Below are 13,229 nucleotides of genomic sequence, written 5' to 3'. Positions count from 1 at the left end.
GCACACTATGAGAGACAGATGCCACACACAGCAATGGCACAGAGGCAGACTTGCCAATCTTTATCTCCCACTATTTTTTTTTTCAGGGAGAATTTACAAAAAAAAAAAAATATGGCCCAGTATTACACACTGGTTTTCTGTGGCACACAATGAGAGACAGATGCCACACACAGCAATGGCACAGAGGCAGACTTGCCAATCTTTATCTCCCACTATTTTTTATTTTTTCAGGGAGAATTTACAAAAAAAAAAAATGGCCCAGTATTACACACTGGTTTTCTGTGGCACACTATGAGAGACAGATGCCACACACACAGAGGCAGACTTGCCAATCTTTATCTCCCACTATTTATTTTTTTATTTTTTTTCAGGGAGAATTTACAAAAAAAAAAAATGGCCCAGTATTACACACTGGTTTTCTGTGGCACACAATGAGAGACAGATGCCACACACAGCAATGGCACAGAGGCAGACTTGCCAATCTTTATCTCCCACTGTTTATTTATTTTTTTTCAGGGAGAATTTACAAAAAAAAAAAAATGGCCCAGTATTACACACTGGTTTTCTGTGGCACACAATGAGAGACAAATGCCACACACAGCAATGGCACAGAGGCAGACTTGCCAATCTTTATCTCCCACTATTTATTTTTTTTTTTCAGGGAGAATTTACACAAAAAAAAATGGCCCAGTATTACACACTGGTTTTCTGTGGCACACTATGAGAGACAGATGCCACACACAGCAATGGCACAGAGGCAGACTTGCAAATCTTTATCTCCCACTATTTTTTTTTTTCAGGGAGAATTTACAAAAAAAAAATGGCCCAGTATTACACACTGGTTTTCTGTGGCACACAATGAGAGACAAATGCCACACACAGCAATGGCACAGAGGCAGACTTGCCAATCTTTATCTCCCACTATTTATTTTTTTTTTTCAGGGAGAATTTACACAAAAAAAAATGGCCCAGTATTACACACTGGTTTTGTGTGGCACACTATGAGAAACAGATGCCACACACAGCAATGGCACAGAGGCAGACTTGCCAATCTTTATCTCCCACTATTTATTTTTTTTTTTCAGGGAGAATTTACACACAAAAAAATGGCCCAGTATTACACACTGGTTTTCTGTGGCAAACTATGAGAGACAGATGCCACACACAGCAATGGCACAGAGGCAGACTTGCAAATCTTTATCTCCCACTATTTTTTTTTTCAGGGAGAATTTACAAAAAAAAAATGGCCCAGTATTACACACTGGTTTTCTGTGGCACACTATGAGAGACAGATGCCACACACAGCAATGGCACAGAGGCAGACTTGCCAATCTTTATCTCCCACTATTTATTTTTTTTTTTTCAGGTACAATTTACAAAAAAAAAAAAATGGCCCAGTATTACACACTGGTTTTCTGTGGCACACAATGAGAGACAGATGCCACACACAGCAATGGCACAGAGGCAGACTTGCCAATCTTTATCTCCCACTATTTATTTTTTTTCAGGGAGAATTTACAAAAAAAAAATGGCCCAGTATTACACACTGGTTTTCTGTGGCACACAATGAGAGACAGATGCCACACACAGCAATGGCACAGAGGCAGACTTGCCAATCTTTATCTCCCACTATTTATTTTTTTTTTCCAGGGAGAATTTACAAAAAAAATGGCCCAGTATTACACACTGGTTTTCTGTAGCACACTATGAGAGACAGATGCCACACACAGCAATGGCACAGAGGCAGACTTGCCAATCTTTATCTCCCACTATTTTTTTTTTTTCAGGGAGAATTTACAAAAAAAACATGGCCAAGTATTACACACTGGTTTTTTGTGGCACACAATGAGAGACAGATGCCACACTCAGCAATGGCACAGAGGCAGACTTGCCAATCTTTATCTCCCACTATTTATTTTTTTTTTCAGGGAGAATTTACAAAAAAATACAAATGGCCCAGTATTACACACTGGTTTTCTGTGGCACACAATGAGAGACAGATGCCACACACAGCAATGGCACAGAGGCAGACTTGCCAATCTTTATATCCACTATTTATTTATTTTTTTCATGTACAATTTACAAAAAAAAAATGGCCCAGTATTACACACTGGTTTTCTGTGGCACACAATGAGAGACAGATGCCACACACAGCAATGGCACAGAGGCAGACTTGCCAATCTTTATCTCCCACTATTTATTTTTTTCCAGGGAGAATTTACAAAAAAAAAAAATGGCCCAGTATTACACACTGGTTTTCTGTGGCACACTATGAGAGACAGATGCCACACACAGCAATGGCACAGAGGCAGACTTGCCAATCTTTATCTCCCACTATTTTTTTTTTCAGGGAGAATTTACAAAAAAAAAAAATGGCCCAGTATTACACACTGGTTTTCTGTGGCACACTATGAGAGACAGATGCCACACACAGAGGCAGACTTGCCAATCTTTATCTCCCACTATTTATTTTTTTATTTTTTTTCAGGGAGAATTTACAAAAAAAAAAAATGGCCCAGTATTACACACTGGTTTTCTGTGGCACACAATGAGAGACAGATGCCACACACAGCAATGGCACAGAGGCAGACTTGCCAATCTTTATCTCCCACTGTTTATTTATTTTTTTTCAGGGAGAATTTACAAAAAAAAAAAAATGGCCCAGTATTACACACTGGTTTTCTGTGGCACACAATGAGAGACAAATGCCACACACAGCAATGGCACAGAGGCAGACTTGCCAATCTTTATCTCCCACTATTTATTTTTTTTTTTCAGGGAGAATTTACACAAAAAAAAATGGCCCAGTATTACACACTGGTTTTCTGTGGCACACTATGAGAGACAGATGCCACACACAGCAATGGCACAGAGGCAGACTTGCAAATCTTTATCTCCCACTATTTTTTTTTTTCAGGGAGAATTTACAAAAAAAAAATGGCCCAGTATTACACACTGGTTTTCTGTGGCACACTATGAGAGACAGATGCCACACACAGCAATGGCACAGAGGTAGACTTGCCAATCTTTATCTCCCACTATTTATTTTTTTCAGGTACAATTTACAAAAAAAAAATGGTTTTCTGTGGCACACTATGAGAGACAGATGCCACACACAGCAATGACACAGAGGCAGACTTGCCAATCTTTATCTCCCACTATTTATTTTTTTTTTTCAGGTACAATTTACAAAAAAAAAATGGCCCAGTATTACACACTGGTTTTCTGTGGCACACAATGAGAGACAGATGCCACACACAGCAATGGCACAGAGGCAGACTTGCCAATCTTTATCTCCCACTATTTTTTATTTTTTCAGGGAGAATTTACAAAAAAATACAAATGGCCCAGTATTACACACTGGTTTTCTGTGGCACACAATGAGAGACAGATGCCACACACAGCAATGGCACAGAGGCAGACTTGCCAATCTTTATATCCACTATTTATTTTTTTTTTCGTGTACAATTTACAAAAAAAAAAAATGGCCCAGTATTACACACTGGTTTTCTGTGGCACACAATGAGAGACAGATGCCACACACAGCAATGGCACAGAGGCAGACTTGCCAATCTTTATCTCCCACTATTTATTTTTTTCCAGGGAGAATTTACAAAAAAAAAATGGCCCAGTATTACACACTGGTTTTCTGTGGCACACTATGAGAGACAGATGCCACACACAGCAATGGCACAGAGGCAGACTTGCAAATCTTTATCTCCCACTATTTTTTTTTTCAGGGAGAATTTACAAAAAAAAAATGGCCCAGTATTACACACTGGTTTTCTGTGGCACACTATGAGAGACAGATGCCACACACAGCAATGGCACAGAGGCAGACTTGCCAATCTTTATCTCCCACTATTTATTTTTTTTTTTTCAGGTACAATTTACAAAAAAAAAAAAATGGCCCAGTATTACACACTGGTTTTCTGTGGCACACAATGAGAGACAGATGCCACACACAGCAATGGCACAGAGGCAGACTTGCCAATCTTTATCTCCCACTATTTATTTTTTTTCAGGGAGAATTTACAAAAAAAAAATGGCCCAGTATTACACACTGGTTTTCTGTGGCACACAATGAGAGACAGATGCCACACACAGCAATGGCACAGAGGCAGACTTGCCAATCTTTATCTCCCACTATTTATTTTTTTTTTCCAGGGAGAATTTACAAAAAAAATGGCCCAGTATTACACACTGGTTTTCTGTAGCACACTATGAGAGACAGATGCCACACACAGCAATGGCACAGAGGCAGACTTGCCAATCTTTATCTCCCACTATTTTTTTTTTTTCAGGGAGAATTTACAAAAAAAACATGGCCAAGTATTACACACTGGTTTTTTGTGGCACACAATGAGAGACAGATGCCACACTCAGCAATGGCACAGAGGCAGACTTGCCAATCTTTATCTCCCACTATTTATTTTTTTTTTCAGGGAGAATTTACAAAAAAATACAAATGGCCCAGTATTACACACTGGTTTTCTGTGGCACACAATGAGAGACAGATGCCACACACAGCAATGGCACAGAGGCAGACTTGCCAATCTTTATATCCACTATTTATTTATTTTTTTCATGTACAATTTACAAAAAAAAAATGGCCCAGTATTACACACTGGTTTTCTGTGGCACACAATGAGAGACAGATGCCACACACAGCAATGGCACAGAGGCAGACTTGCCAATCTTTATCTCCCACTATTTATTTTTTTCCAGGGAGAATTTACAAAAAAAAAAAATGGCCCAGTATTACACACTGGTTTTCTGTGGCACACTATGAGAGACAGATGCCACACACAGCAATGGCACAGAGGCAGACTTGCCAATCTTTATCTCCCACTATTTTTTTTTTCAGGGAGAATTTACAAAAAAAAAAAAATATGGCCCAGTATTACACACTGGTTTTCTGTGGCACACAATGAGAGACAGATGCCACACACAGCAATGGCACAGAGGCAGACTTGCCAATCTTTATCTCCCACTATTTTTTATTTTTTCAGGGAGAATTTACAAAAAAAAAAATGGCCCAGTATTACACACTGGTTTTCTGTGGCACACTATGAGAGACAGATGCCACACACAGAGGCAGACTTGCCAATCTTTATCTCCCACTATTTATTTTTTTATTTTTTTTCAGGGAGAATTTACAAAAAAAAAAAATGGCCCAGTATTACACACTGGTTTTCTGTGGCACACAATGAGAGACAGATGCCACACACAGCAATGGCACAGAGGCAGACTTGCCAATCTTTATCTCCCACTGTTTATTTATTTTTTTTCAGGGAGAATTTACAAAAAAAAAAAAATGGCCCAGTATTACACACTGGTTTTCTGTGGCACACAATGAGAGACAAATGCCACACACAGCAATGGCACAGAGGCAGACTTGCCAATCTTTATCTCCCACTATTTATTTTTTTTTTTCAGGGAGAATTTACACAAAAAAAAATGGCCCAGTATTACACACTGGTTTTCTGTGGCACACTATGAGAGACAGATGCCACACACAGCAATGGCACAGAGGCAGACTTGCAAATCTTTATCTCCCACTATTTTTTTTTTTCAGGGAGAATTTACAAAAAAAAAATGGCCCAGTATTACACACTGGTTTTCTGTGGCACACTATGAGAGACAGATGCCACACACAGCAATGGCACAGAGGTAGACTTGCCAATCTTTATCTCCCACTATTTATTTTTTTCAGGTACAATTTACAAAAAAAAAATGGTTTTCTGTGGCACACTATGAGAGACAGATGCCACACACAGCAATGACACAGAGGCAGACTTGCCAATCTTTATCTCCCACTATTTATTTTTTTTTTTCAGGTACAATTTACAAAAAAAAAATGGCCCAGTATTACACACTGGTTTTCTGTGGCACACAATGAGAGACAGATGCCACACACAGCAATGGCACAGAGGCAGACTTGCCAATCTTTATCTCCCACTATTTTTTATTTTTTCAGGGAGAATTTACAAAAAAATACAAATGGCCCAGTATTACACACTGGTTTTCTGTGGCACACAATGAGAGACAGATGCCACACACAGCAATGGCACAGAGGCAGACTTGCCAATCTTTATATCCACTATTTATTTTTTTTTTCGTGTACAATTTACAAAAAAAAAAATGGCCCAGTATTACACACTGGTTTTCTGTGGCACACAATGAGAGACAGATGCCACACACAGCAATGGCACAGAGGCAGACTTGCCAATCTTTATCTCCCACTATTTATTTTTTTCCAGGGAGAATTTACAAAAAAAAAATGGCCCAGTATTACACACTGGTTTTCTGTGGCACACTATGAGAGACAGATGCCACACACAGCAATGGCACAGAGGCAGACTTGCCAATCTTTATCTCCCACTATTTTTTTTTTTCAGGGAGAATTTACAAAAAAAAAAAATATGGCCCAGTATTACACACTGGTTTTCTGTGGCACACAATGAGAGACAGATGCCACACACAGCAATGGCACAGAGGCAGACTTGCCAATCTTTATCTCCCACTATTTTTTATTTTTTCAGGGAGAATTTACAAAAAAAAAAAATGGCCCAGTATTACACACTGGTTTTCTGTGGCACACTATGAGAGACAGATGCCACACACAGCAATGGCACAGAGGCAGACTTGCCAATCTTTATCTCCCACTATTTATTTTTTTATTTTTTTTTCAGGGAGAATTTACAAAAAAAAAAATGGCCCAGTATTACACACTGGTTTTCTGTGGCACACAATGAGAGACAGATGCCACACACAGCAATGGCACAGAGGCAGACTTGCCAATCTTTATCTCCCACTGTTTATTTTTTTTTTTTCAGGGATAATTTACAAAAAAAAAAAATGGCCCAGTATTACACACTGGTTTTCTGTGGCACACAATGAGAGACAAATGCCACACACAGCAATGGCACAGAGGCAGACTTGCCAATCTTTATCTCCCACTATTTATTTTTTTTTTTTCAGGGAGAATTTACAAAAAAAAAAAATGGCCCAGTATTACACACTGGTTTTGTGTGGCACACTATGAGAAACAGATGCCACACACAGCAATGGCACAGAGGCAGACTTGCCAATCTTTATCTCCCACTATTTATTTATTTTTTTTTCAGGGAGAATTTACACAAAAAAAAATGGCCCAGTATTACACACTGGTTTTCTGTGGCACACTATGAGAGACAGATGCCACACACAGCAATGGCACAGAGGCAGACTTGCAAATCTTTATCTCCCACTATTTTTTTTTTTCAGGGAGAATTTACAAAAAAAAAATGGCCCAGTATTACACACTGGTTTTCTGTGGCACACTATGAGAGACAGATGCCACACACAGCAATGGCACAGAGGCAGACTTGCCAATCTTTATCTCCCACTATTTATTTTTTTTTTCAGGTACAATTTACAAAAAAAAAATGGCCCAGTATTACACACTGGTTTTCTGTGGCACACAATGAGAGACAGATGCCACACACAGCAATGGCACAGAGGCAGACTTGCCAATCTTTATCTCCCACTATTTATTTTTTTTCAGGGAGAATTTACAAAAAAAAAATGGCCCAGTATTACACACTGGTTTTCTGTGGCACACAATGAGAGACAGATGCCACACACAGCAATGGCACAGAGGCAGACTTGCCAATTTTTATCTCCCACTATGTATTTATTTTTTTTCATGGAGAATTTACAAAAAAATAAAAACGGCCCAGTATTACACACTGGTTTTCTGTGGCACACAATGAGAGACAGATGCCACACACAGCAATGGCACAGAGGCAGACTTGCCAATCTTTATCTCCCACTATTTTTTTTTTTTTCAGGGAGAATTTACAAAAAAAAAATGGCCAAGTATTACACACTGGTTTTTTGTGGCACACAATGAGAGACAGATGCCACACTCAGCAATGGCACAGAGGCAGACTTGCCAATCTTTATCTCCCACTATTTATTTTTTTTTTCAGGGAGAATTTACAAAAAAATACAAATGGCCCAGTATTACACACTGGTTTTCTGTGGCACACAATGAGAGACAGATGCCACACACAGCAATGGCACAGAGGCAGACTTGCCAATCTTTATATCCACTATTTATTTATTTTTTTCATGTACAATTTACAAAAAAAAAAATGGCCCAGTATTACACACTGGTTTTCTGTGGCACACAATGAGAGACAGATGCCACACACAGCAATGGCACAGAGGCAGACTTGCCAATCTTTATCTCCCACTATTTATTTTTTTCCAGGGAGAATTTACAAAAAAAAAAAATGGCCCAGTATTACACACTGGTTTTCTGTGGCACACTATGAGAGACAGATGCCACACACAGCAATGGCACAGAGGCAGACTTGCCAATCTTTATCTCCCACTATTTTTTTTTTCAGGGAGAATTTACAAAAAAAAAAAAATATGGCCCAGTATTACACACTGGTTTTCTGTGGCACACAATGAGAGACAGATGCCACACACAGCAATGGCACAGAGGCAGACTTGCCAATCTTTATCTCCCACTGTTTATTTATTTTTTTTCAGGGAGAATTTACGAAAAAAAAAAATGGCCCAGTATTACACACTGGTTTTCTGTGGCACACAATGAGAGACAAATGCCACACACAGCAATGGCACAGAGGCAGACTTGCCAATCTTTATCTCCCACTATTTATTTTTTTTTTCAGGGAGAATTTACACAAAAAAAATGGCCCAGTATTACACACTGGTTTTCTGTGGCACACTATGAGAGACAGATGCCACACACAGCAATGGCACAGAGGCAGACTTGCCAATCTTTATCTCCCACTATTTATTTTTTTCAGGTACAATTTACAAAAAAAAAATGGTTTTCTGTGGCACACTATGAGAGACAGATGCCACACACAGCAATGACACAGAGGCAGACTTGCCAATCTTTATCTCCCACTATTTATTTATTTTTTTCAGGTACAATTTACAAAAAAAAAATGGCCCAGTATTACACACTGGTTTTCTGTGGCACACAATGAGAGACAGATGCCACACACAGCAATGGCACAGAGGCAGACTTGCCAATCTTTATCTCCCACTGTTTATTTATTTTTTTTCAGGGAGAATTTACAAAAAAAAAAAAAATGGCCCAGTATTACACACTGGTTTTCTGTGGCACACAATGAGAGACAAATGCCACACACAGCAATGGCACAGAGGCAGACTTGCCAATCTTTATCTCCCACTATTTATTTTTTTTTTTCAGGGAGAATTTACACAAAAAAAAATGGCCCAGTATTACACACTGGTTTTCTGTGGCACACTATGAGAGACAGATGCCACACACAGCAATGGCACAGAGGCAGACTTGCAAATCTTTATCTCCCACTATTTTTTTTTTTCAGGGAGAATTTACAAAAAAAAAATGGCCCAGTATTACACACTGGTTTTCTGTGGCACACTATGAGAGACAGATGCCACACACAGCAATGGCACAGAGGCAGACTTGCCAATCTTTATCTCCCACTATTTATTTTTTTCAGGTACAATTTACAAAAAAAAAATGGTTTTCTGTGGCACACTATGAGAGACAGATGCCACACACAGCAATGACACAGAGGCAGACTTGCCAATCTTTATCTCCCACTATTTATTTATTTTTTTCAGGTACAATTTACAAAAAAAAAATGGCCCAGTATTACACACTGGTTTTCTGTGGCACACAATGAGAGACAGATGCCACACACAGCAATGGCACAGAGGCAGACTTGCCAATCTTTATCTCCCACTGTTTATTTATTTTTTTTCAGGGAGAATTTACAAAAAAAAAAAAAATGGCCCAGTATTACACACTGGTTTTCTGTGGCACACAATGAGAGACAAATGCCACACACAGCAATGGCACAGAGGCAGACTTGCCAATCTTTATCTCCCACTATTTATTTTTTTTTTTCAGGGAGAATTTACACAAAAAAAAATGGCCCAGTATTACACACTGGTTTTCTGTGGCACACTATGAGAGACAGATGCCACACACAGCAATGGCACAGAGGCAGACTTGCAAATCTTTATCTCCCACTATTTTTTTTTTTCAGGGAGAATTTACAAAAAAAAAATGGCCCAGTATTACACACTGGTTTTCTGTGGCACACTATGAGAGACAGATGCCACACACAGCAATGGCACAGAGGTAGACTTGCCAATCTTTATCTCCCACTATTTATTTTTTTCAGGTACAATTTACAAAAAAAAAATGGTTTTCTGTGGCACACTATGAGAGACAGATGCCACACACAGCAATGACACAGAGGCAGACTTGCCAATCTTTATCTCCCACTATTTATTTTTTTTTTTCAGGTACAATTTACAAAAAAAAAATGGCCCAGTATTACACACTGGTTTTCTGTGGCACACAATGAGAGACAGATGCCACACACAGCAATGGCACAGAGGCAGACTTGCCAATCTTTATCTCCCACTATTTTTTATTTTTTCAGGGAGAATTTACAAAAAAATACAAATGGCCCAGTATTACACACTGGTTTTCTGTGGCACACAATGAGAGACAGATGCCACACACAGCAATGGCACAGAGGCAGACTTGCCAATCTTTATATCCACTATTTATTTATTTTTTTCATGTACAATTTACAAAAAAAAAAAATGGCCCAGTATTAAACACTGGTTTTCTGTGGCACACAATGAGAGACAGATGCCACACACAGCAATGGCACAGAGGCAGACTTGCCAATCTTTATCTCCCACTATTTATTTTTTTCCAGGGAGAATTTACAAAAAAAAAATGGCCCAGTATTACACACTGGTTTTCTGTGGCACACTATGAGAGACAGATGCCACACACAGCAATGGCACAGAGGCAGACTTGCCAATCTTTATCTCCCACTATTTATTTTTTTTTTTCAGGTACAATTTACAAAAAAAAAATGGCCCAGTATTACACACTGGTTTTCTGTGGCACACAATGAGAGACAGATGCCACACACAGCAATGGCACAGAGGCAGACTTGCCAATCTTTATCTCCCACTGTTTATTTATTTTTTTTCAGGGAGAATTTACAAAAAAAAAAAAAATGGCCCAGTATTACACACTGGTTTTCTGTGGCACACAATGAGAGACAAATGCCACACACAGCAATGGCACAGAGGCAGACTTGCCAATCTTTATCTCCCACTATTTATTTTTTTTTTTCAGGGAGAATTTACACAAAAAAAAATGGCCCAGTATTACACACTGGTTTTCTGTGGCACACTATGAGAGACAGATGCCACACACAGCAATGGCACAGAGGCAGACTTGCAAATCTTTATCTCCCACTATTTTTTTTTTTCAGGGAGAATTTACAAAAAAAAAATGGCCCAGTATTACACACTGGTTTTCTGTGGCACACTATGAGAGACAGATGCCACACACAGCAATGGCACAGAGGTAGACTTGCCAATCTTTATCTCCCACTATTTATTTTTTTCAGGTACAATTTACAAAAAAAAAATGGTTTTCTGTGGCACACTATGAGAGACAGATGCCACACACAGCAATGACACAGAGGCAGACTTGCCAATCTTTATCTCCCACTATTTATTTTTTTTTTTCAGGTACAATTTACAAAAAAAAATGGCCCAGTATTACACACTGGTTTTCTGTGGCACACAATGAGAGACAGATGCCACACACAGCAATGGCACAGAGGCAGACTTGCCAATCTTTATCTCCCACTATTTTTTATTTTTTCAGGGAGAATTTACAAAAAAATACAAATGGCCCAGTATTACACACTGGTTTTCTGTGGCACACAATGAGAGACAGATGCCACACACAGCAATGGCACAGAGGCAGACTTGCCAATCTTTATATCCACTATTTATTTTTTTTTTTCATGTACAATTTACAAAAAAAAAAAATGGCCCAGTATTAAACACTGGTTTTCTGTGGCACACAATGAGAGACAGATGCCACACACAGCAATGGCACAGAGGCAGACTTGCCAATCTTTATCTCCCACTATTTATTTTTTTCCAGGGAGAATTTACAAAAAAAAAATGGCCCAGTATTACACACTGGTTTTCTGTGGCACACTATGAGAGACAGATGCCACACACAGCAATGGCACAGAGGCAGACTTGCCAATCTTTATCTCCCACTATTTTTTTTTTTCAGAGAGAATTTACAAAAAAAAAAAATATGGCCCAGTATTACACACTGGTTTTCTGTGGCACACAATGAGAGACAGATGCCACACACAGCAATGGCACAGAGGCAGACTTGCCAATCTTTATCTCCCACTATTTTTTATTTTTTCAGGGAGAATTTACAAAAAAAAAAAATGGCCCAGTATTACACACTGGTTTTCTGTGGCACACTATGAGAGACAGATGCCACACACAGCAATGGCACAGAGGCAGACTTGCCAATCTTTATCTCCCACTATTTATTTTTTTATTTTTTTTTCAGGGAGAATTTACAAAAAAAAAAAATGGCCCAGTATTACACACTGGTTTTCTGTGGCACACAATGAGAGACAGATGCCACACACAGCAATGGCACAGAGGCAGACTTGCCAATCTTTATCTCCCACTGTTTATTTTTTTTTTTCAGGGAGAATTTACAAAAAAAAAAAATGGCCCAGTATTACACACTGGTTTTGTGTGGCACACTATGAGAAACAGATGCCACACACAGCAATGGCACAGAGGCAGACTTGCCAATCTTTATCTCCCACTATTTATTTATTTTTTTTTCAGGGAGAATTTACACAAAAAAAAATGGCCCAGTATTACACACTGGTTTTCTGTGGCACACTATGAGAGACAGATGCCACACACAGCAATGGCACAGAGGCAGACTTGCAAATCTTTATCTCCCACTATTTTTTTTTTCAGGGAGAATTTACAAAAAAAAATGGCCCAGTATTACACACTGGTTTTCTGTGGCACACTATGAGAGACAGATGCCACACACAGCAATGGCACAGAGGCAGACTTGCCAATCTTTATCTCCCACTATTTATTTTTTTTTTCAGGTACAATTTACAAAAAAAAAATGGCCCAGTATTACACACTGGTTTTCTGTGGCACACAATGAGAGACAGATGCCACACACAGCAATGGCACAGAGGCAGACTTGCCAATCTTTATCTCCCACTATTTATTTTTTTTCAGGGAGAATTTACAAAAAAAAAATGGCCCAGTATTACACACTGGTTTTCTGTGGCACACAATGAGAGACAGATGCCACA

The sequence above is a fragment of the Ranitomeya variabilis genome, chromosome 4, assembly GCF_051348905.1.
Source record: "Ranitomeya variabilis isolate aRanVar5 chromosome 4, aRanVar5.hap1, whole genome shotgun sequence".
Taxonomy (NCBI): domain Eukaryota; kingdom Metazoa; phylum Chordata; class Amphibia; order Anura; family Dendrobatidae; genus Ranitomeya; species Ranitomeya variabilis.
This window is presented reverse-complemented; position numbering follows the sequence as displayed.